Source organism: Mytilus californianus, unplaced genomic scaffold, assembly GCF_021869535.1.
Source record: "Mytilus californianus isolate M0D057914Y unplaced genomic scaffold, xbMytCali1.0.p SCAF_7, whole genome shotgun sequence".
In the NCBI taxonomy this organism is placed as follows: Eukaryota; Metazoa; Mollusca; class Bivalvia; order Mytilida; family Mytilidae; genus Mytilus; species Mytilus californianus.
This window is the reverse complement of record NW_026262723.1, coordinates 62,353,775-62,381,240: the sequence shown is the minus strand read 5'-3', so window position 1 is coordinate 62,381,240 and position 27,466 is coordinate 62,353,775. Positions and strand designations below refer to the sequence as shown.

At 32.5% G+C, this 27,466-nt stretch overlaps 1 protein-coding gene across 6 annotated transcripts in view; it reads left to right on the top strand.

Moving 5' to 3' along the window:
- LOC127707483 (uncharacterized) overlaps positions 1-27,466 on the top strand; it is an 87,967-nt gene that overhangs the window by 7,790 nt on the left and 52,711 nt on the right. For 4 of the 6 annotated variants that reach the window (XM_052212058.1, XM_052212057.1, XM_052212052.1 and 1 more), the window contains exons 1-2: positions 5,112-5,249; positions 19,628-19,717. The gene's annotated coding sequence lies outside the window, so the exon portion shown is untranslated. Of the gene's footprint in view, positions 1-5,111; positions 5,250-15,536; positions 15,679-19,627; positions 19,718-27,466 lie in introns of those variants that run through there. The other 2 variants (XM_052212054.1, XM_052212053.1) reach the window with 2 other exon arrangements.

The following is a 27,466-nucleotide window of genomic DNA, read 5'->3' as shown; positions in this document are numbered from 1 at the left end:
GTAGATGCTAAAATATTAATTATAATTTCTTTCCTTAAATATCCACTACTAAAAACAGCCGTGCCTTTATTCATCGCGGGATTCGGACAGTACAGCACATCTTCCTTTAAACCTCGGCAAATTGTTTTTAGAGGGAGAGTGTTTCCCTGTGTTTTTGTTTGTGAAAATTTGAAATCTGTGAGCCCCGTGTTAAATATTTGTTTTTGGTTTACATCATACAATTAAAAGAAAAAATTATAAATGGTGTTCAAATCTATGCCGGTTCTGCTAACGTTAGCGCCGGCGACGACGATGTAATTATGGCGTTATTTAATTGTGACGCTATATGTAACTCTTTTTCCCGGAAAATTATGCAATTTCAAGATCTGCCATAGATTTGGAGAAAACAAAAAACTGCCATAGATTTGATTTGTAACGTCATATTTGCTATGGATTAGGAATCTGCCATACATTTGGAACCAACCATAGATTTGAGTCCTACATGTATGTAAATATTTTTAAATAAAACTTGGGGTTATGCCCCTTCCTTACAAGCTGTAAAGTTTTTTATGCCCACGCTGTAGGCGAAGGGGGCATTAAGTGTTACCCTTGACCGTCCGTCCTTCTGTCATCCATTTTCATTTGGAGTTAAGCAACCAACAATCAATCAATCAATCCATTTTCATTTCCTCACACTAACTTAAGTGTGCCTCATGTAAATTCATACACAATGCTTTGAACCAAAACTTGCAGACAGAGTTGCTTACATATTTATCATTTGGTCTCTGGTGGATATTTGTTTCGTTGGCAATCAAACCACATCTTCTTATTTCTATCTTGATTTTAACTTGAACTTACATAAATAAGACTTTAGACATGCTTGCAAAGGAACAACTCAGTACATATATGTAAATATTTTTAAATAAAACTTGGGGTTATGCCCCTTCCCTTACATGCTGTAAAGTTTTTTATGCCCACGCTGTAGGAGAAGGCGGCATTAAGTGTTACCCTTGACCGTCCGTCCTTCTGTCATATCCATTTTCATTTGGACGTTAAGCAACCAACAATCAATCAATCAATCCATTTTCATTTCCTCACACTAACTTAAGTGTGCCTCATGTAAATTCATACACAATGCTTTGAACCAAAATTTTGCAGACAGAGTTTGAATATTGGCATTGCGTCATTTACCGTTCCAGAGTTATGCCCTTTATAACTTGGAAAATTGCAAATTTTTCAGTTTTTCACATTCAAATTTTATGAAACTTGGAACTATAACATGTAGATAGAGTTTGAAATTGGGCAGTTTGTCTTTTACTGTTCTAGAGTAATGCCCCTTTTTAACTTGGAAAATTGTAAAGCTTGATTGGGGCGTTTGTGTCTTCGGACACATTCTTCTTTTATTTTTTTTATGTCATCACTTTGCATTTTTGAAATTTGATATTATCTAAAATGGTTGATGTCATTGAATTGAAGTGAGGTTTCACGTGATCTAAAGTTCTGAGCAAATACAAGTCATTTTATCAGGGGGATGAATTCTTCTAAGACACTTCTCTTAGATAAATGCAAAAATTGAGTCACCTTGACCTAGATTTTAGATTTGACTGATTTTTGAAGGATTTTTCATTTTGAGGTTCACTTCTAAAAAACTAGTCTTTAATCGATAATTTGCCATGAGACATCTTGTAGAATAATGGCAATTTCATAAAAAGGGCCATAAAATTTGACCTATATTCATTAATAAAATTATATACAGAGGGTTAACAAGACACTGTTTAGGCAAGATTTATTTATATGGTCTTTCAAGTATAATCTATGTTACCTACCAAGAATAGCATTTGTCAGGGGGGGTCTCATTGGGGGGTTCTGATCCCGGATCCCGCTTACTGTTTTGTCAGATTCCCGTATCCCGCTTACACTATGTACGTAAGCAATTCTATTTTTTTTTGTAATTTCCCGTGTCCCGCTAGACTTCAGTTCCCGTTTTCACGGCACAATAATTTGACTTTCACGTATCACGCTTACAAAAAATGGCAATCCCGGGTCACGCTTAGACCCCAATGAGACCCACTCAGGGGGCACATCTAGTACATATTTTGAAGTAATTAAGATTTATGTTTAATTTGATTATGTAGGCCACCTAGGTGTTTTGTTGAAATTCATTGTTTTGTGGGTGCTAAATTTGTGGCTTCAGACTTCCATACAACATTGGTGTCAACAAGGTACAGAATTTGTAGAACATAGATAGCACTATGATTTGAAAATTTGATACTGTTTTGAGTGCAATTCTGGAATAATGTCAAGTACTGAAAAAGTACAGCACATATGGGACTTTTCATTGGCACTATTGTAGTAAAAATTTCAAATTGAACTATCAACACATTATTTCTCATACAGTATGCCAGATTTTGTGGTGTAACATGCTTTATAAATTGTGTTTACATTTACTTTGAAGTATGCTTTGAACTTTTCTTGTTTGTCAATCAAAAACTGTGTAGGAAGATGTATAGCGAAGTACTTTAAACTGGAAAATATTGGAGATTTTTATGCCCCACCAATGAGTCCATCTGTCTGTTTGTCTGGTTTCAGTTTGAAGTTTTGGTTTAAGATTATAATTTAGTTTACCATGAAGTTTTAAACCCTGTTTACACTGGCAAAAAAAACGGAAAAGATCAATCTTAAATCAGATTTAAAAACTCCACATCCAGAGGTGGTTTTGAAGAGATCGATCTTTTTTGAATCAATCTTTCTTAAAGTGTAAACACTTAGATCGATCTTTAGTCTGATGTAAACGGAAAAGATCAATCTTAAATCAGATTTAAAAACTCCACATCCAGAGGTGGTTTTGAAGAGATCGATCTTTTTTGAATCGATCTTTCTTAAAGTGTAAACACTTAGATCGATTGTGATCGATCCTTCTAAAAGGGAAAGTGTTATATTTATTTTTTTGAATAAATCTGTGCATGTCCAGTTCAGGATATCCTTAGAAATGTCTGCCTCTCAAGGCTTTATCCAGATTTCCCTATTGATAGAATGTGTGGACAAGACAAGTAAACAAATAGCCACCTATACAGTATGGGTTTTTCTCATTGTTGAAGGCCGTACGGTTGCCTATAATTGCTTACATCCACTTTATTTGAACTTTGGTGGATAGTTGTCTCATTGGCAATCATACCTCATCTACTTATTATTAAATGAATAGATTCCACCGTCTTTGCATCATTCTTCTGAATCATTAAATTGTAAATTTCTCATCTTCAAATGCATTGACCATCCCCTTTATTAGAGTGATAGTATCTTATTTCTTTGTTTAATGACTTGTGAAATGTAAATAAAAAAAGATATCTAATAACTGCATATGTAATTCCAATGACCAAAATATTTCCTTAGTATTTTTACACTATTTTGCAGTGTGTGATTTTTAGACTGGTTCTTTTTTAAATGCAGTGTAAATGCACTAGATTTAATTAGATCGATTTTGATAATCTTGCTTCTGCAAATATTAACACAAACGGGATTTTTTAGGAACGATTCAAATAAAGATTGGGTCAATTTCTTGCAAGTGTAAATGGTCCGGTCTTAGTAAAATCAACTTGAAATATAGTACACATGTTCATTAATTATGATATGGACTTTTAAAAGATGATCCAAATTAGGATTTTGACCCAGATTTCACTGTTTACTGAATGTGGAAATATCTTTGTATGAGGGTATGGTGTCCTAATGACACATATTGTTTTTTTGTTATGAAAGATAAGAGTCTTGGTGCTTACAATACTTGATGAACTTGGTTGGTAATTTAAAGTAAGGTTATCAATCAACTCCATGCTGTTTATGACTCTGAACCAAGGAACCTGTGTTATTAGCTCATCTTGCACTCCAAACCTTGCCTACCTACAGTATATAATATTTGCATATTGTGCAAGATTTATTGATAACAGATTTCTTAGTTCAAAGTAAAAAAGGATAAGATTGGTGAGCACATTACTAAGAATAATTCCCCCTCATGAAATACCAAAGCTCTTTGTTATGAAACATTGGTCCACTATAAGCTCTTGTCATCAGTTTGCATTCATTTCATTCCCCTAAAAGTGACTAACATGGTCAAATATGACCCCTGACTTTGTGGGGTTTGGGCAGAAACCTTCAGGGTTGCAACCTGAGGTCTCATTTTAAAAAAGGACCTTAAACATAAACCTGTAAATTTACTTAAAAGTCTGAGGCAATTCTTAAAATTGAACCTAGTGGAGCCTCTTACAGGCTTCTCAGTCATTTTTTTTTTTTTTAATATTCACATTTTAGTTATGTAAATTGTTTGGTCTCTATGTATCTATGTTTATTTGGCACTCTAACGTTGGTCTTGGCTTTGATATTTTTCTGATATATACAGTACTTAGATTTAAATTGACCAAATGGCATATTTCAGTGAACTAGTCAATGTTACTTTCAAAAAGTATTTGCTAAACCTAATGATTCTTGGAAATATTGTGTTAAAGGAATGACCTATGATGTTCCTGTTTGTGTGAGCTGCCACCAAGATGACTATTGTTACTAATATGTAGGTAAATGCAAATATTTGCAAAATTTGTCAATACATTGGTTTTAAATAAGTAAATTGTTATTTATACAGTTTTAGTACAGACAGTTTTATTTTAAGAAGAAGAATGCCAGGTGAGCAATTCATGCTCCTAATAACCTTGAGTTTTGCTTGTCACTTCAAGGATTAGAGAGAGAATAATTTTTGGAATTTTCCAAAACTGTCGAAAACCCTATTAAATCTACTACTATTAAGTATCAGTTCCATGCTAAAAAACTAAACATGTGATCAAAAGATACACATATACAAATGTGGGTTTGAAAAGTCTTATTTCACATTATGATTCATTCGTTTGGTTACCCCCAGAGTAGAGCATATTTGTTTTCAATGAGTGTATGTTTAAAAACAATATAGAATTCAGAAGAGAAAAATTCACTAAATTCTTCAAATAATAAATTCCAGCTTCCCCATTTTACATTAATCATTAAGTAGTTAATTCACAAGTGACCTTAATTAACCCAAATCTAACAACATAGAAATGGCATGTGTTGTATGGTTCATTTGTTAAAGAAAGTGTCAGGTTTCCAGTCTTATCCTCATCAACACAGAGCTTGGCTGTAATGGTGTAAATGGCTACCTGAAAAACTCTGGGGATGTAATTCATTCTACACCCACAATTCTTTCAATTTAAAGCATCTGAAAAGTTTTTGAAAGTGAAAGTTGGATTACTGAGGTAAGCATCTTATAATTTATTTTTTAACTGATGTTTTTTGACATGTTTTAATTGACTTTTTTGGTAAGGAAGGTGGAAAGTTTTGCATAAGATAGAGATGATGATGAGAAAACCATGTTGAAGGTTTCATCTTGTATGTATAAACACATTGATATATAGAAACTGTTTTTGTGAAGGCAGGAAATCTGTATTAGTATAATAGAAGGAATCTTTCTGTGTGTTCTTCCTGAGTGTTGTGTAACTGAATAACAGACACTCGTACTATTATCATTTTTGTTTATCATGTTTATATCAGCTTGTTTCTTTCCCTATTCTAAAATTTTCACATCAGACAACATGTAACACTTAGATATGCCTGGATGTTTATGCCCCAACCATAAGACAATTGAAAGAAGGGGTGGGGCATTCAATTTTTTTATGCATTTGTCATTTCGACTCTCACGCTGTTTATTGCCTTGACCATGTCATTTGAAATTGGGAAATGTATTTAGGGTTTTAAAATTGATAGTTTTTGATATGACTAAGAGCAATGATTCTGCAAAAAATGATTTAGTTTGAGGTTTCAATGTTGCTAGATAAATAATTTCATTTTATTTGCAGATTTATTAAGCCATCAAATATATTAACTTTGCCTTTGACATAGTTTGATATTTTTAGTTGCTAAGTTATGAAAATGGTAACTAAAGAGGTTTCTGTTACTACAAGCCCTCAACTAAATTATTACAAATATTTGAACTTTTTAGGGACAACTGAATATTATCATGATTATAAAGTTAAGTTTAACTTAATCACATGAAATTTGCAGTTCCTGAGTTTTGCCACTTTCTTTTGTACATATGTAGCCAAAGTTAAGGTTTACATTCTTTTATTTATTAAGTTAAAAACTATGGTTTAAAAAAATTGGTGCAGATTTTGACATTATGTTTAGAACTACTTAAAGCCAGCTATGTTCCATTGAGACAATTATTATAAATGTCATTCTAGAGTTATGTAACTTGATATATTGCCATATTTTCGGTTTCCAAATGTCTTAGTTTGTCTGTCATATATATGTCTTCTGAATTCCATCAGTTGTTTTCATTAGAATTCAATTAGCCAACTACTCCAAATCTTGCATGGCTATGTTTTAAATTCTTCATGATTTACATCTTCATAATCAATATTTATGAAGGAAAATAAATTACAAGGGTCCCCACTCTTACTGTGCACAGCAAAATAATTTCTGTTCATGGTAGCTTTTTTGTCTAAATGTCTTAAAGCATAATGAAACTTATGATTTCTTTATCATGTTTATGAATGTTTTCTTATACAATCTTTGAAAAATTATATGATTGTCCTGGATTATTTGTTGCAAAAACAAAGTGTGAACCCTATGTACTATCATAATTTAGAAAAGTCAGTTCATTTTTCCTACCTTCCCACTTGTTAGCTCACCTGGCCAGAAGGGCCAAGTGAGCTTTTCTCATCACTTGCCGTCCGTTGTCGTCGTGGTTAACTTTTTACATTTTGAACTTCTTCTAGAGAACCACTGAATGGAATGAAACCAAACATGGCATGAATGTTCCTTATGAGGTGCTGACCAAGTGTTGTTACTTTGAAGCCGATCCATCATCCAAGATGGCCGCCAGCTGGGGACTTAGTTTAACATAGGACTCTATGGGAAATACATACAAATGTCTTCTTTTAGAGAACCACTGAATGGAATGAAACCAAACATGGCATGAATGTTCCTTATGAGGTGCTGACCAAGTGTTGTTACTTTGAAGCCGATCCATTATCCAAGATGGCCGCCTGCGGGGGGACTTATTTTAACATAGGACCCTATGGGAAATATTTACAAATGTCTTCTTTTAGAGAACCACTAAATGGAATGAAACCAAACATGGCATGAATGTTTCTTATGAGGTGCTGACCAAGTGTTGTTACTTTGAAGCCGATCCATCATCCAAGATGGCCGCCAGTGGGGACCCTATGGGAAATACATACAAATGTCTTCTTTTAAAGAACCACTGAGTGGAATGAAACCAAACATGGCATGAATGTTCCTTTTGAGGTGCTGACCAAGTGTTGTTACTTTGAAGCTGATCCATCATCCAAGATGGCTGCCAGCGGGGACTTAGTTTAGCATAGGACCCTATGGGAAATACATTTGAATGTCTTCTTTTAGAGAACCACTGAATGGAATGAAACCAAACATGGCATGAATGTTCCTTATGAAGTGCTGACCAAGTGTTGTTACTTTGAAGCCGATCCATCATCCAAGATGGCCACCAGCTGGGGACAGTGTTTAACAAAGGACCCTATGGACAATACTTACAAATGTCTTCTTTTAGAGAACCATTGAATGGATTGAAACCAAACATGGCATGAATTTTCCTTATGAGGTGCTGACCAAGTGTTGTTACTTTGAAGCCAATCCATCATCCAAGATGGCCACCAGCTGGGGACAGTGTTTAACAAAGGACCCTATGGACAATACTTACAAATGTCTTCTTTTAGAGAACCATTGAATGGATTGAAACCAAACATGGCATGAATTTTCCTTATGAGGTGCTGACTAAGTGTTGTTACTTTGAAGCTGATCCTTTGTCCACGATGGCCGCCAGCGGGGGGACTTCCTTTAACATAAAACCCTATTGGAAATACATACAAATGCTTCTTCTAGAGGTGCACTGAATGGAATGAAACTTAACATGACATTGTTTCTTATGAGGTGCTGATGAAGTGTTGCTACTTTGTTGCTGATTTACTGTTCATGATGGCCACCAGGATTTTTTATTAAATTACAGGGCCAATATTAAACCAAATTTGGTCTCACTCATTATTAGGGTATCTGTTATGATTTTATCTATTTTAACATGATTTCCAAAACCAAAGTAGAATCAGGTGAGTGACACATGCAGGCTCTTGAGAGCCTCTAGTTTATTTACTAATGCTCCTTAAGACCGCACATAAAACTTTCAGAGAATCTTCATGCACACAAATTGTTCTTTTCTTTCTTTATTTCAACAACTTTTGGGGTTTACTTTAGCATGACATGGATTTTGTCACATCTAGACACTACAATTCACATTTGTATCTGTTGTTTCTTCTAAACTCTTGACTAAATATTTTATAAAACTTTTTTCATAATTATTTTCACCAAATAAAGCCGTTGTGCACCTCCTTTTTTGTTAATTGATTCAAATTATTTTTCACTCAGCAAATCATAGACTGCTATTGCTTGCTTCATTTTCTGACATGCACGAGTGGATCACCTGACATACTTCATAGTCTTAAGTGTTTCAAGTCTCCAGTGAACATTGCTGACAGTTGTCACAATGATGAATATAACTATAAATCTCATAGTATTTGAATTATTTACTTTTCAGAGCCAGTTGTAATCATCATGACGCCTTCTTCAGACCAAGATATAAAGCATTGATGAACTATTAATTATGTGTACAATTCTTAACTTAAACTTTCTTGCTTTTCAGTGACTATAGTTAGAAAAAATGGATTTTAACCATTGAGAAAGTTAAACACATATACTATAACTATACTTTTTTTTTGATAGTCTGAAAACTTGTAACACCCTTTGTAGCATATAGGAACAAGATTTTAGTATTTTGTTTTGGATCAAAATTATGTCTGGATGTCACAACCTCATAACCATTCATAACAAGAATATGTGTCCATAGGGCAGACACAATGTCCCACTGCTGTAAAATTTTAGTCAAAATTATAATTTGGCATATAAAATGTAAAAAAGATCAACACACAAAGAACATGTGTACTTATTTTTACATTGATGTGACTAAAATTCATGGTAAACTATCTTAAACAAAAACTTTATCCTAATACAGGACATATGAATGGACAGGCCAGAAAATTAATGGCCTCTACTGGTAGACCGGTATACAAATATAGAAGGTATATCAAGAAATGTAAAATGTTACTTTAGATCTTATGATAAATACAAGTCAGGAATGTGATGGTATAACTAATGTTTTTTTAGCTCATCTGGCCAAAGATGATGATAGATTTTATCATCTTGAGGCTTTTACTAAAGCCTTTGATTAAGTTCAAAAAATGAAATTACCTGCAATATTTGCCAGTTGCTATCCACATTTCTTATATATTCTACTAGGGGCCTGGGTGGCAGAGTGGTCTTAGTAGTCGAACTAGTGTATCATTAGTCTGTCAACTCTGTGGTTGTGTGCTCGACTCCAATCTTAATTGACTAGGATTGTCAGTTTTCCTAAGGAAGGTTAGTGGTTATCTCTCAGGCACTCTGGCTTCCTCCAGCAATAAAAACTCAGACAGCCATGAAATAGCACAATAGTACTGAAAGTGGCATTAAAGCACCAATCAATCAATCAATATATACTCTACTGAATTTGACATGATCAAAACTATATCACTTCATTAACGAGTACTTCAAGGAAGGAGACTTGGTCCTGCTGTTTCCAGCATTGTTGGTAGCAGGGGTGTCAACAGTTGTTAAAGTTTGTGATAAGATCAGTTCAAGGGGAACAGCAGATGATTAGTGACAGTCATAATGATATTTGGTATTCAATTGTAATGACTCATTTCATTTCCAAAGAGATTATTCGGCCCTATCCACTTGGTACATTGATTTTTAAACTTTTTCATAGTATAAATGTTTTAGTTAGTGAAGAAGTCAATTTAAGGTGAACTACAAATGAAAGACCAATGATATTTGGTATGCAGCTGTATTAGCTTTGGCAAATAACATTTCCAGGAGGATTATTTGGTCCCACCCCCTCAGTCATGGTTCATTAACATCGAAACTTTTGCATAGTTACATAATTAAGTGTTGCATTTAGATTTTATTAAAATTACACCCAGATGAGAAATATCTCTGTATCATTTAATATTTACTTAGTCAGCTTATTTGATTCGTCATTGGCCAAAATCTAGCTTTCTTTAACCAACTATTGAAATGGCTCAATTAATATTGTAAGAACTTGCATGTATTATTAGAAATGAGTTTTATGTAATTCAAATAAGAAACTTGTAAGTCTTTTAAAACTTGACTTCTTAGTAATTCTTAGACATGTAAAGTGGATGTTACAAGCAGAAGAATAATACGTCAGCAGAAAAGCATCATTATCATCGATATATATACACACAACTACCTGCTCAGCTGTTCATCAAATTTTTGGATCTTTGCCTCACTTTACTGAAATAATAAAAAATACAGGGAGCATCTCCAAAATAATACAACTTGATAATTAAGAACAGTTTTTTAGTTTGCTTTTAGTTTTTATGTACCATGTTAACATAGTTACAAGTTCACGTAGGCATGTTAGTGCGTTTGTTACAAGAAATACTCATTGGAGCAGATTTTTTCTTGAATATATGTAGAAAATACATGAAGTCATGATGTAATATTCAGAGAGAATTGTGGCACAGTTGGGATGCATCCAGATATATAAGGCTCTGCTGAAGTAATTTGATTTGGACAGTCTGTCCAGACATCAACATTTTTACTTTGCAGACGTTCTTCTTTCTTAATAATTTAAAATAATAAGTTGTATGCATATATCAGTTTAATAGGACTGAAAAGGCCAATGTGGGCTTTTGCCATACCTAATGTGTCTGTTTTCAGGTGTAAAATTTTTCAAAGCTGTTCTACTCTGAAACTAATGGACCAATTTCAACTACACTTGGGCTGAATGATCCTTAGGGTAACTAAGATAAAGTTTTTTATGCCCTTGTCATCACCGGAAGGGGCATTAAGTGTTACCCTTGTCCCTCCGTCCATCCATATGTACATCATCTGTGTCCCATGGACACATTCTCCATTTATTATACCCCAGCTTTAAAAAAGTGGGGGTATACTATTTTACCTCTGTCTGTCCATCCGTCTGTCCGTCCGTCCATCCATCCGTCCATCCGTTAGTCAGTCTGTCCGTCCCATGAATATTTTTCGTGGCATCTTTCTCAGGAACTAAATTACAAGGATTTCTGAAATTTGGTTTCAGGGTTTACATAAGTCAACTATACCGTGTGATGCGTTTTCAGATTCATCACTCAACAACTTCCTGTTTATCGAACACTTACATGATTGCCAGTGTTCTCCCCAGGGCCTTTTAGCATCATGGTAATGTGATGCTATATTACTTGAATGTGATGCTATCTGAAGTGGTTTTCTTATAGATTGTGTTATGGATGTGATGCTATAATTTTTAGAAACAAGATGGTATTTCAAATTTCCCTGTTTACCAGAATGCTTAATGAAATATCTGGGGAGAACACTGGATTGGCTATTTTTCACAAATCACGCACCAACTCCAGTACACCCTTAATTGATTTCGTCCAAACTTTCCAGTATTGTGAGGATTGATAAAAGGAAGCTGCGTGGCAATTTTTCGGTTTGTCATTCCAGAGTTACGGCACTTTAATATTGACATTTAAGGCAATTTTTTAAGAAATCACGCTCTAACTCCAGTATTCCTGGATTGATTTTACTTTTTTGTGGGGATTAATGAAAGGAAGATCCCTTTTGATTTTTTAAAGTTTCCGGTTTGTTGCTCCAGAGTTATGGGACTTTAATTTTCAGATTTTAGTAAATTTTTCACATTTTGTACCATAACTTGAGTTTGCTTGGTTTGATTTAGTGAAAACTTTACATACTGTTGGAATTGTGAACATATTAATCTGTTTGATTAAAATGGTATCCTCAGGCATGTTTTTTTACAGAGCAACAATTTCAATATGCACAATAAGGGTGTATCATGCGCTCTTGGCACAGCTGTTTATTGTATTTTTTTCTGGAAACTTTAGTTGAAAGAGTGATTGTTTGATAGTAAGAAATGTTTAACATAATCATAGAATCTTCAATTGACCCATTACAGGAGTTATTGCCCTTGAAAGACTAATTATTTTCATTTATTGCGTTTTTGCTAGTAGCTATAATAGATAAAGAGAAATTGCAAAAAGCAAACGTGTTCGGCAAAATAAGATCTATAAATTAGTAAACTTGGCTGAAAATGTCAACTGACTTCTTTTAGGAGTTATTGCTGCTTAATGACCATTTACCCATTATTGATTTTTTGCTAAAACAAAGATAGATAGAGAGCAACAGTATATTGCAAACATGTTTAGCACAATAGAATCTACAAATCAGTCTTCCTGTCGGAAATTGTCATCTGACTCCTTATAGAAATCATTTCCCCCTGAATGCTGATTTTTGTCAAAATTATAGTTCTGGAGTTAGAGAAAAACTTAAAGAAAGCGAAAAAGATCAACAAAATAATATCTACAAGGGAGTCAACATTGATAAATAATCACACTAGTTATAGGATTAATTGCCATTAAGGTGGTACCCAACACCTTGACTAAAATTAATTTGGCTCGTTTAATTTTCATAAAATTTTGACAAAATATTTACTTTGACCCTTTGAAAAAAATATGAAAATTTCAAAAAACTTGAACCAATCACTTTCTCGGAAAATTTTCATTGGATATATAGCAGTTTGACAAACACTAATTTTAATCATTGAGAAGCTTAATATTTCATTAACAATACAACGTAATTAAAACGTTTAGCTGATTTTACAGAGTTATCTCCCTGTAGTGTTAGGTACCACCATTAAATGATTTTTTTTTATTTCAGAAACTGTAATAGATAGATAATAGATATAAACTGTAAACAGTTGTACAACACCTACAAAAATGCCACAAAATAAGATCTACAAATGAGCAAATATAACTAACTGATTGTAATAAAGAAAAAAAATAATATCAAAATGGCAAATTTATAAGATGTACATATATATTCCTGATAAAATACAATGAAATAACATTGTAGTTTATTGCATGTTAATTGAATGATGACTGATTTCTGTGACAGTAGGTGTCAGTAATATTTTTAACATCTTGTTTACATGTTTTACGTACATCAACAAAAGTACAAACAGCATTAAAGTGCAAGAAGATACAGATTATTTGGAACATTACTTTTAAAATTACTGAGCAAATTTTATCTTTGCTATTTAATAGTTTTACCCTTGATTTTGGTGAAAAATGACCATATAAATATCTTTGGTCAAGCAAGAACATTTCTTCACCCAGACCTTTAATTTTATACTGTTGGTAGACAACTTTGAGTTGTGTTCCTTTTAATTGACTGGGACCTTGTGTGAAATAATTAGGTTTTGGCTGTCAATCCTGGTCCAGTCTTTTTTCAGCAGTGCAAATTTGAACAGAATGGCAGGTAACAGACGTGGATTCAGATGGGGGCCTCTAAAAACAGAACAAAATTGTTATTTATAGGTAAAATTACATACAATTTTATGGTCATACTATGGTTCTCTTGCTCCTAATTATCACAAAGTCCTCCCTTAACATCAAATCTTGGATACATGCCGGAGTTAGAAAAACAATGTACACATGTTGTTCTTTTCTTTTCATTTGGCTTGAAGGTGTTGTTTGTCAACCTTATGACTACATGTAATTCATTGCCCGTTTGGTATATTCTGCCCCTTTTTATCCTTAAGTTTTTGCTTGGCAGTCTGGTGACGTTGACCTTATTTTCTTCATTTATTCTTTTTCTAAGTAAATGCAAACAATGGTTCACAATTTTTCTGTATTTGAATATCTATGGGTGCAGATTGGGGTTTAATTTCTGAATATTCAGAAAAAAAAATTTGGGCAAAAAGTGTCTGCATTATAGCTTCAGTACCATCAGTATATTTCTTATATCCTTTTTTCTCTTTAACCAGTACATTTCTGAAATCAATCAGCTTATATTACATTAAGATGAAATATTGTTTAGATAAGTGTCACCGAGGGCCAGTGTGGCATGCTTTTTGCTAGGGGGGACTAACTGTGCATGCCTGACCCAAGGGACAAGGGGTCAGTCTATAAATAGACTTACGACAGACAAGTGGCAAAGTTAATACTCTAAAACGTTTAACAATTTAATAAATAACAATATATGCCAAAGATAATTCCAAATAATTAAAACAAACGCACTAAAGAATTTAAATGTCACTGTTCTTAAGAATTGTCTAATCACTTTTGTAGAATCACTAGCTGGAATTGTCCGAAATAGGAATTTGCAGAATAACTGATTTTAAGGTTGAGAATGTCTGAATCACTAATATGGAAATGTTCTGATCGATGAGTAGGTTGGTTGATTTGAATTGTCCAAAGTTGTTTAGATGTTAGAGTCACTTAGTTGAAACGGTATCTTGAGTTGAAGGTCTTGAGCCGTTGAGCTGTTAGTCTGTCCCATGTTGTCTGGTGGAGGCGTACAATGAATCCAGTTGATTGGTGGCCAATCTGGTTATAACTGAAAATTGATTGCATAGCCAAGACTGGATACAGACGCTACTCTGTAGGTTCACTCCAAACTCCTTCCACACTGTTGTTAACTGTAACTGTACCAGTTGTTGTATAGTTAAGTTGAGTCTGTTCCAGTTGTTGGGTCTTAAAACACATCCTTGATAGCTAATGAATATCCCGAGTTGCCACGCCGGTTAGATACTGAAGAGCGAACTGTTTGGTCACAGTTGTGAAGCTGACTTCTTTTCTCCTACTTGGCTTGTAGGTACTCTGTTCCTGGAATTCACTTACTGTCGTTACTGGATGGTCACCTAAGTGACTATGATGTTACTTGTCCCTACATGCTGATTTTCTGGTGACTCTGTAGTGACTTTTTCCCTACTGTAACTGTGACTGTGACTAATAGTGAAGTATCAAAATTTCTACGAACTATTTATACCAAAACTGAAAAGAACTCAAGCTGAGACATAAATTTCAAATTAATCCGAGTAATAATGATTTTGTATATAAAATGCCAAATGTAAAAATATGAATAGTGAAATTAAGATCAAATGCAATTAAAGGATTAAACTTTAATAATCAAATGACATCTGTCTACCTAATTACTAAATTAACAATAACTATGAAAAAGAGAAATACTCAAAGACATGTGTGACATATACAAATGTTTCTAATTAGCCATAGGTAATTTAATTAAAGTACCATTAAATTAGAAAAATGAGAAATAAGCTTAATTCCTTAATAAAGCAAACTTTTGATTATGAACAAATAATTCTAGAATTATCTAACATACAGAAAAATGTATATGAAATACTGAAAAATACTTTAAAAACACTGGGAGGAAAATGCACCTATGACATAAGCATTGTTGATATAATTTATGCAGATTAAAAGTTATTACATTCATGTATTTAGAAGAGCCATCCAGAACATGCAAATAGATCTGCAAGTCCTTGAATGTGCATGTTTTTCTGATAAGATGTAACTGTAGCACGTTTATGAGGAGAAATGAAGAGAATGCTACAAAGCATTCCACAATGGTGTAACTTGAGCAACTTCTGTAATTCTGAGATGGCTTTTATCTTGGTGTACTATTTGGATATAATTTGTAATTATTCAAAGTATGACACTGGTAAGAATATTAAGTTTTTTATTTTGGCTAGTTTGCATAAGTTCTTTTTTAAGTTTAAAGAAATTAGTGGCTGTGAAAAAAAAGAAAAACCTTTTTCGATTTTGTTTACTGTTTTCACAACTTGTCCTAACAATGCATGTCCCTTAAACTGGATTAATACTGATGTTAAATCTTTCTTTTATTTGTAGTTTTTCTTTTGTAAATTTTAAATGGAAAACTGGTACACATGAAATTCAAAATACAGTAAAAAATATTAATGTACTGTAAAATAAAGAAAGTGTTAGTTACAAGCAAAAAAAAGCCAAAGAGAATTGTAAGATATATAACAATTTTAATCAAAGTGAATTGTAAGCTATAAAGCAGTTATATATGGGAAATACATATGGCACAAAACTGAGCATTGATGATAGTACAAGTCTGAATCATTAATGATGATAGAAGCATTTGTTCTTAAATCATGATATGTCAGAGGTAGAAATACACATCTTTTTGTTGCCTGCTTCCTGGTTTATTAATCATTTCATTACTATTCCAGATGCATTCTGGACTTCTTTTTTTTGTTAATTAAAGAATGAATTAAAGATGTTAACTTATTGTTTCATTGATTTAAAAGCATATCAGCCATTTTGTCAGGGAATGTAAGTATACATGTCCTGCTATGCAGATGTGGATCTAGGATTTTGAAAAAGGGAGGGGGCAAACTAGACTGTTTAAGGAGTACAGGAACATATATATTGACGGGACTTGACACTTCCTGATTGTAGTCGATTTTATCGTCGTGCCATAGTTAATAAAGATACGATACAGAAACGGATATGTGTTAAAAACGGACTCGCTTTTATCCTAATAATTTCTGATATTATCAATAAAATGTCATTCAAACTAGTTTTATAGTGATGCTAGTGTATCAAACTTGTATTCTGTCACTTCAAATTTGTTAAAATCGCAAGCATTTTATCACAGAATTGTGCAGAATGCAAACCAGGTAATAAAAAAATAGATATATTGTTCCCAGAGGAGTATAACATGTAAAAAAGTCTATACATTAACCATATATGTAGCTCCATAAAAGGGAGGGCATGTTTGAGTGCTCATTTGAAAATTGCATTTGTTTTATAAAAGGTCACTTCTGCTAAAGCTATCAAAATTTACTTATTTTTAAATCAAGGCTAATAATTCTCATGAATCTTATGATTTATGAAGTTAAACCCAAACATCAGCAAGACCTTGCTGAAGCAGTTGAGAGGTTGACTTGTTTTTTGGATAGTACACTGACTAGCTGGTAGCTAGATATAATGTGAGAATTTCACAGAGAACATGTGATGTCATGTACAGAAACATACCAAATCTAAAGTTTTTTGGGGGTGGAATGTAAGTATTTTTAGTCTTGCATAATACATAAAGTGAAGATACTTTGATATGCATTTTTCTGTACAACTGGTCCAGCATTAACACATGTCAGTATGATCTGATGAAAATGTAATTTCTTGGACTGACACATGTGGCTGATTTATATGTATATAATGATACCTCATTCCCTCATTTATGCAATGATTAGGTTGTGTAATTTGCAGCAATGATAATATTGGCATTCCACCAAAGAATCCAGTGTTTGTAGTAAGAAGTCGTAACCTGGGTGTTGGATGTACTGTTTTTGTAGGAAGATAAGATCGGCAGCTATTTTTACTAAATGTTTGTGCTTAATTTGAGAGCTTTGATCAGAAATGCCAGAACAAAATTTTACATATGTAGGTCAAAGCTTAAAAAGTATGTTTTGGCAGGTGTATCTACCCCACTGTTGAATTTATGATTAACTAATTATGAAATATTTTAATAGGTTATGGCTCAGGGAGGATATTGCACCTGTCTAATTATTAGTTGGTTCCTTCTGTTTTCAGCCAGACTATAGACTGCATCATTTAAGTACTAAACTGCCAAATACTAAGAGTATACAAATAAAGATTTTCTGAATGCACACACTAAGTACTCTGGGCTTGCTTTTACTAACTTCAAGCAATCTATCATTCATTATTTGATAGTTGTGTTATATCAGAGGGTTCTATTTCGAAACAGAACCTCTTTGATTGTACCCTCAAGTTTTTAGCTTAAAGGCCTGTATATAATGATCATTGTTACTAATTGTTCATCTCTTAATTTATCTGGTCACTTCTTACAAATGCACCTGCAATTTTTCATAAACCAGTCACTGAATTTCAAAGAAACATTAAAAAATATTCAGTACCTAATAGCATTGCATGTTTATTTTTTTTTTGGTTTTCTACAGCAAAAGTGGTAGTCATCATATATCATTAAGTGTTCTAATTCTTTCACTGATTGTTTTTCAGTGAAAATTTCATTATTTTTCTTTGATCATGTCCCCTCCACGCTTCCTGTTATTATTTATTTTGGCTTATTGAAAATTTTGTATTGATTTTGTAAACTCATGATGATTTAGAACTTGTTTTACAATGTTGGCGCTTTTCCATCATTGAAATATGGTGACCTAGAGATGTCTGTTTTTGTTATTTGTGTTTTTGGGTAGTTATCTCATTGCAATTTACCCCACATTTTCTGTTATTAATGGAAAAATATTTGGATGAAGTTTAAGATGGAAATATTTGAAATAAGAATTAAGGGCTTCTTTGTCACCATATTGGAGCTTTTAAGTGTTGCATGGTTTCTATGGATATTCTTGTCTCATCCAACCTATTGAGTTGATATTTTTTAACTTTTTGGGGGGAATTGAATTAAAAAGATGGCTGAGAAAAAGAATTAAACACTGGCAGTATTCATTCTTTTCTCGTGCGCTTAAACCTGTCAGACATTGGAAATTTTACCGTCATTTATCTGCATGGTCAGACATTTGATATCTTACTTCAGGTATCTGCTTGGTCAGACATCAGAAATATTACCCTCAGTTATATACCTGGTCAGACAATGGAAGTCTTACCCTTATTTAATCTGTCCAGTTAGACAGCAGCAAATAATACCTTAGGTATCTGCTTATTCAGTCATTTACCCCGGTAGAATCTAACCTCCAATATCTGCCTGTCAGACATCATAATTCTTACCCTGAAGTATCTGCCAAGTCAGACATTAGAAATCTGACACTCAGGTATCTGCCTGGTTAGACAGGAAATCTTACCCTCAGGTATCTGCCTGGTTAGACAGGAATCTTACCCTGAGGTATCTGCCTGGTTAGACATCACAAAATCTTACCCTCTGATATCTGCCAAGCCAGACATTCAAAATCTTACCTCAAACATTGCATGGTCAGACATCCGAAATTTTATCCTCGGGTATATACCTGGTCAGACATTGGAAATCATATCCTCAAAAATCTGCCCAATTGCACATAGGCAAATTATACCTTAGGTATATTACCTCAAACTCTACCTGGTCAGACATTGGAAATCTTACCCTCGGGTATCTGCCTAATCAGACATAGGATACAATACACACAGGTATCTTCCTGGTCAGACATATGGAAATTTTACCCTCAGGTATCTTCATAGTCAGACAATGGAAATCTTACCTCCAGGTACCTGCCTAGTCATAAATTGGAAATCTTACCACCAGGCATCTGCTTGGTCAGACTTTGGAAATCTTACCTCAGGTATCTGCCTTGGGTCAGACATTTGAAATCTTTCTTCAGGTATCTGCCTTTTCAGACATAGGAAATCCTACCCTTTAGTATCTGCCTGTTTAGAAATAGGAATTCCTACCCTTCAGTATCTGTTTGATCAGACATTGGAAATCATATCCTTAGATATCAGAGATTTTCCAATCTTTTTAGTGTTAGATATAGATATTTTGTATCTCAAGAGTGTGTTTTTCATAAAAAGTTTGGGAAAGAAGGATAGGAATAGGGAGGTCTCATTACGTACATACCCTTTTGGTCTAGTACTAATTAGACAATGCCAATTAACAGTTTTTCTTTATTTTACAGGTTTATAAAGGAGTGTTGAGTGTCTGTACCATAGGAATGACCATGTATGAATGAATTTATGTCTGCATCAACTGAGACCAACAATGAAAGGTATACTTCAAATTCAAATATTGGGTACTGGTAAAGGTCAATTAGACGGCAGCCTCACATTTTTATTAAGAATAGACAATACTATATGTCTTCCTAATCAGAAAGATAATAGGTCATGGAAACAAAAGAAAATTCTCTCCTGAAAAATAGGAAAATGCAAAAGAGATTAAGGGATTTTATTAGTCTGGAATTTCATGGTTAGAAATCAACAAATTAAGTCAGCACACTATGTAATGGGAACCACCTTAAATGTATATGCATTAAATATATATCATTAGCAAACAAACCAATTGCAATTGATAACTATTGATAAATATTTAACTAAATGAGAGCAGAGAAATCAATTAAGGTCGATCACAATCAAATGATATTCTTTTTACTGTGACTTGACTGTAAGTGTTGCTCTCAACCTATTGCAACTTATTCAAAATTCTGACCAAATTGCAATTTGTTTTATAAAACCAAACTGTTCAACTGGTCAGAAATTTGAACAAACTGCTGTAGAAAACCACAGTCAAGTCGTGAAAGTGCAAGGTGATAAAATAAAGCATACTTACAATCCTATAAGACTTTAATTCCACTTCATTGTTATAATGAAAAATCAGTCTAACAGTTTGTATAGAAATTTTATTGTTATTGTCATGCTAAAGGTGATGGGTAGTAATTTTGAATTGCTATAAAAATGTCCAAACTAAGCTTTCATACAATTTTTCTTTCAAAAAGTCTTCTATATTCATAAGAATCAGACATCATTTGAATTAAAACATTTTATATTCAGTAAAATATGTGTGAAATTACAATACGTGTTTAGTAAGTTTCCATGGGAGATAATCAATTTTTCTTTCGAAAAGTCTTCTATATTCAAAAGAATAATGTTTTAGGTTATCTCCCATAGAAACTTATTAACAACGTATTGTAATTTCACATATATTTTACTAAATGTAAGATGTTTTAATTCAAATGATGTCTAATTCTTATGAATATAGAAGACTTTTCGAAAGAAAAATTGTATGAAAGCTTAGTTTGGACATTTTTATAGCAATTCAAAATTACTAACCATCACCTTTAGCATGACAATAACAATAAAATTTCTATACAAACTGTTAGACTGAATTTCCATAATAACATTGATGTGGAATTAAAGACTTATAGGATTGTAAGTATGCTTTATTTTATCACCTTGCACTTTCACGACTTGACTGTGGTTTTCTACAGCAGTTTGTTCAAATTTCTGATCAGTTGAACAGTTTGGTTTTATAAAACAAATTGCAATTTGGTCAGAATTTTGAATAAATTGCAATAGGTGGAGAGCAACACTAACAGTCAAGTCACAGTAATTAGTAATATAAAGACTAATTTAATTGTAACCTTAATTTGAAAAAAAATGTACATGTATCATTTGATTTACTGAAGGCCATGCATGAATGAAACAAACATGTATAATTGAATGTTCCTAGTTTGAACTCTCTGACATATTTCAGTTTAAAATTGGTTAAGACAGAGATAAAAATAGATGAAAATTATAGCCAAGCTTAAAAAAGGAAATCTAATGACTTTATGATTAAACACAGTTAAAGTCCTTAAAATACATGAGATCATTAACCTACAAAGAAATAAAACACATGGCCACTTTATTAACAAGAAGTATAAAGAGATCTTTGATGTCAATATATAGATTTGTGTGATCAATTTTTGTTTGTTTTTCATACTTATGCTCACTGAGCTTAGTTAGATAGCCGGTCATGTACTAGATTAAAGTATTTTTTTTTATTCTTTTCTTTTATATGCCTCACCTATGTCAAGTAAAGGGACATAAGGATTTACATATATGTAGTGTGTATATCAGGTTTGTTCAAGCTTCTTAAATGTCCATTCCTCATAAATCAATGGTATAAAAAACCTGCTAAACATAATTTTGTCACTATGACCTACATTTTAGACCATGCCACATTCTTTATGTGCCTGATCCAAGTCAGGAGCCTGTTATTTAGTGGTTGTCAATGTTTCATGTCATATTTGTATTTCATAAATTGTATTGGTATAGATTAGACCGTTAGTTTTCTGGTTTGAATTATTTTACATTTTCATGTCAGAGCCTTTTATAGGTGACTATAAGGTTTGAGTTTTTCTCATAGTTGAAGGCCGTACAGTGACCCATAATTGCTTATATTGTCGTCATTTGAGCTCTGGTGGATAGTTGTCTCATTGGCAATCATACCACACCTCCTTATTATTCCCCTAGCGACCCCTTTGGACCATATCTAATGTTAGAGTACTATGTTAAACCATATTTCTGTACAAAGGGAGATAACTCATTTTTAAAAGACATTCTTTGTTAAATTATTTGAAGAATTTTTTGGCAGGTTTGTTTGTTATTTAGTATAAACTAATTTTCTGAATGCTATATATATAAAAAAAAATATGAAGAGAAATCCTTTAATTAGATAATAATCTATTTTTTATAAATGTATATATTTCAATACATTACATTGTGTAGATAAAAGTTGTTGACATTTTATAGATAAGTTACAAATCTATATTAGTTTGTGACAAATGAAAGAAAAAATATTTGGAACTACTAATTATATTTGATTATAATTTGAAAATAGATATACACTGTAATATTACATCATATCTAATTTTAGAGAACTATTAATCATATCTAATGTTTTTTTCAACATGCTTATAAGATATTGATTGATAATTGGTATATAGTTTTATCATGAAAAGTTACAGATCAAGTTCAAATTTTTGTTTAGGTCTAATAATTTTGTGCAGAGTTATGGTCCTTGGACTTGAATAATTCACTCATATAATCAGTTTTCCACACTGTTTTTAGTCATGCTTGAAGATATTGACATGATATTTACTTTTTGTTTACACCATGACAAGTTATAGAACAAGTTAGCATTTTGTTCCAGGATAATGAATTTTTACCCGGTAGGGGACTATGTATTGCCATGCAATACTCTCAGAATGCTTGTTTTTATACTAGTCGTTGCTACTAGTATAAAAATAAGAAATATTATTTCCTACATTAAATGTCTGTGGCTCTTTTCACAAAAAATCTTAAGAGTAAAAATACTAGCAAGTCATACACATTTCAGTATAACTTACAATCAATTTTAATCGTAAGATTTTTTGTGAAAAGAGTCGCAGAGCTTTATCTGAAGTCAATTTCTCAGAAATCCTATGGTAACATTTAACTAATGGGAAAAAAGACAAACTTCATTTAAAGTTTCAAAAGTTAGTCGTAAATCTGTTAATATTTTTAAGGTTGAAAAATTGGTGTTCAAAGACACATTCAAGTTGTTTGATGTATGTCAATACCCCTAAAACCTATATTCTTATTATACATTGTAGGCAGAGAATTGGTGTCTTCTAGTTGTATTCCCATATTCTTTTTTCTGTTGGTTTTTTTGTTGTTTATTTTGTTGATTGATCAGAAATATATGTTCTGTTTAGAAATAACATTAACATTGCAGCATCTAAGAATTAGATAAATAGGTCAAGTGTTTGTTGGCAAGCACTGTGTATGCATGTTCTTTGACTGATTTTTTTTTAATATTTTATATGCAAGATAAAAAAACATTTCTAATATGTTTTCATTTTTAAAACTATGTTTGTCCAGAATACTGATGCCTTCTAGAATATTTTTTTCTAGTGATGGACTTCTGCAAATAATGTAATATTACAACAAACAAAGCTTATTTTGTCTACAAGTACTCCTTAATTACTGATTTGACCATTGATTCTACCATTCTCTGATCATACAAGGTATGATATCTTGTAGTATAGAGATGACATTCTGTTTACACTATAGAACTGTAAATTATTACAAATTATCTACGATTCTGTTGATAAGTCTGTCTGTAAATGACTGATGGTTTATATATAAACCTGCATTTTATCTCTTCATGTGAACATTCCTCAGTGCTGAATCATTCCTGATAGGTTCCTACCCCCCTGCTGCAATTAGATTTATAAAAAAATATTGCAAAAAGATAGATTGTTCCGTGAAGATGGCAGAATGCCTTTTGTCTTGTTTTTTTTATGCTCAATGTTTTTCATTCCCCCTTTCTGCCTCTCAAATATGCAGCTGTAATGTAGGCATGTATTACTGCAGATTTTTGCAGTTTGCAATTACATGCTTGATGATTGAATGATAATGTATAAATCTGCAGTGATTTTATTCCTTTGTACGATAGTAAAAGAATATTATTGTAGAAATCAGGTACTTTGCACTATACATTCCTTGGGGGAACTGCATGTTAGCTTCTCCACTATGTAGAATACCATCCCATGTATGGAAATAGAGGTAGATTCTCAGACTTGTAAGAATTATGATGAAGTTGAACTGAAAATTAGTAACCAGTTTAAGTGCATATTTTTCTGGTAGAAGGTTCAAGACTATAACTTTTGGAAACTGCTAATCTATTTAATATTTGACACTAGATCAACACAGCCAGAACAGCTATTATTGTTATAGGCCAATTTTTGCCCTAAGGAATATTGTGATCTAAATTTTAGTATATTGGTAATTACATGATTTATAAATTAGAAATTTGCAATCTGAATGTATTATTTAAATCATGACTGTATATTGTATCACAAGCCACTTGAATGAAGCCAAATACATAGAATATTAGTAAGAGCATTAAAGCCAAAAAGGGTCTAAACTGCCAAAACCATCTTGCATCAACTTCGCCTGAGGGGGTTAATAGCTCAGTTTTGGTTCAAAACATCAAATATAAGCTGATAATTATTATAATCATCTAGATCATGCCAGTAGGAATGCACTAGTGCTTGATATATTGTACTCTTGTGACTGCCAGCTAGTCAACCAGCAGTGCCATTGACCCAGTTGTAGTAATAGAAAATTCAGTGTGCATGATACATGCTTCTTGAATGAGGTGGAATCGTTTAATTTTGTGTATATCAATTTTCAACTCCAAGCGTATCAAAACATCTGAGAATATGCATTTCCTTTAAGGCTTGAATTCACCTTTGTCTCCATCCACAAAATAAGTGAAATTAGAATTACTCTCCCTTAAATATTAGTGAATTTATGATATTTATTATTCTAACAATACATAAATTTGGTTGATGACAATAGATAAAGTTTGAACTCTGTATTCACTTGTGTTTTTAGGTGTCTTGAATAAACGTAATGATTTTTAATCCAAGTAAAATATTAGAATAAGGAAATGTGGTATGATTGCCAATGAGAACTATCCATGAGAGACCAAAGGTCATGGATGTGTCACCAAGAGCCAATGCACGTCGAGTTTAAGGGGGACTATCGAACATGCACAACCCAAGGGACAGGAGGTCAGTCTTTCGCAAGACTTGAGGGATGGCAGGCAAAACTATAAAGCACACAGCAAATTGTAACAGTTTTATATAATAACAGATCTAAATGATGATAATAATTCCAAAACAATAAACAAATAATTAAAAATCCAAATGTTCTAAATTATAAAGTCACTAATCCAAAATCGCAGTTAAAGTTGAAAGTTCTAAATGTCCAAAGTTAAAGTTCAATTAAAATATTTCCACTAAATGTTTCACTTGAAGTCCAAAGATTGGTTGAGTTGAGATGATCGAGTTTGAGTCTTTTGAGTTGATGATTTTCCTCAGAGTAGCCGAGCCTGGTTGGCTTTGGAAGCACTCCTTTCTGGATGACACCGACGAGACTAGACTGCTGACTACATCATGACTGATTTCAAAAAGTTGACTGTGCAATTTATAGCACCTCTAATAAGAGCTCAAATTATGAGTATTACTAATTTTAAATTTATATAATTTGAGTTATAAAAATTTACTACAAAACTGCCAAAGGTAAAAAGTAAGAATAGTGCTTATTTAAATAAGCCAATTAAAAGATAAAACTAATTATATTAATGTTGCCTTTAGTAATTAGTGACATGCTGACAGAACAAAATTTACCTGACATAATAATTATACAATTTTCCTATTAATAATCAAAATAAAATGTTTTCCAAAAATGACAAAAAAAAAACTTTAAATACATAAACTACCCTATTACAGATGTTAGCAACTATGGGTCACCATACGTCATTCAACATGTTTATCAGTACCTAATTCAGCTGCATGAATTTTTATACCTATAGTATTAATATAATGAAATTTCATATACGAAATATTAACCATTCCCTGTTTAATTTAGAAGCACCTTTTTGAAGAGATGTTTTCCTCTTTTAATAGAAACACTTTCAATTTAAGGAAACAATTAGTACACAACAATCTTTCAAAGGAAAGAACAGTTTCCTTTACACTTACTTTTTTTAGCATTTATTAATTTCCAACACATCCTGTCATGAAAATAAAAATTTTAATTATGTGATCGATGGAGCTCCTTTTACCTCACATTACAATTGTATTATGACCAACTCAATGAAATTGGACATTAATTTGAAGCTTTAGGCTATGACAAGCTGTTTTTCTGACTGATACCTTGTTATCATAGTTGTCATACCTCTACATAAAATATCTTAATTCGAATGTATGTACCATGTGGTTTTGTCACATGTAAAGAATTAAATTAATTGAACAAAAAAATATATATTTTTGTTGGAATATTAAGTATGATTGATAAATTAGTTGCTAATGTGTGTGGAGATCCATTTTAACAGAAAGTTTGTGATTTTATTTTCGTACAGTTGTTCGGTACAATGGATTATGGATTAGTTCAATGTAGAATATACAGGTACATTTGTTTTATTCTAGGGGAGATAACTCAAATTTTTTGTATTATAAATTGCTATACAGCATCAAGGATTTATATTACTGAAATATACGTCCTTGACAGCATAAAAATGCATTTGCAAGTTAAACTTAACCACAATCTCAATACTTATGACATATAACAAGTAAGATGCTATGTAATTGTAGATGACTTAGTATAAAAACCTTTAATTATTCTCTTTGAAGTCATTGTTACTAAATTCATATTACAATATTTCCTATTTGTACTACCTTTGTTTATGTTATTAGAGTAATGATGGAGTAATTATAACAAGACAAAGTGACTACTTAAGAAATAGTTCAGGACTACACCTTAAATTATTATAATTGGTGTGAATTGATAAGCTTAAGTACATATCATTGACTCATCCGTGAATATAAACAAAAAACAAACCAAAACTATTTCTCCTATCCTAGCTAATGTATGGAACTCTTGTTAATTAGAGATAATAAAGTTAGTTAAATTCCATAACAACCTTGTTTAACAATTTTCCAGTTTGAATAGAAATGAATATTACAACTTGAAATGAATGAAACTATACAAATTCGAAAAATTGAAAAAATATTTTAAGCGTCATAATTTATCAACTAAATCCTTACCTTTGTTATTTAAAAAAGAATTAAGATTTTTTTTTATTGGCATTTTTGTAAGGCAAGTAAAATCTGTGCAATAAAAAAAAATACATATATCCTATCTTGTATCAGTCCAAGGATGAAAATATCATCTAGGTCTGTGAACTTTTGTCTCGGTTCTTTAGAATCTGGTAAACAGTTCTGTGATAGTACATGTTTGAGAGGCAGAGCCAGAATTTTTGAAAGGGGGGAGGTAATTGCATGTATAAATTGAAAGAATTAGTGATTTGGGTAGCATGCCAACATTTTTTTTGTACAATTTTATCCTTACAAATGGTATATTTTCCAATCAAAGGGGGGAGGCATACACCATCCCCACCCCTAATGAATCAGCCAGTGGGGGGAGGC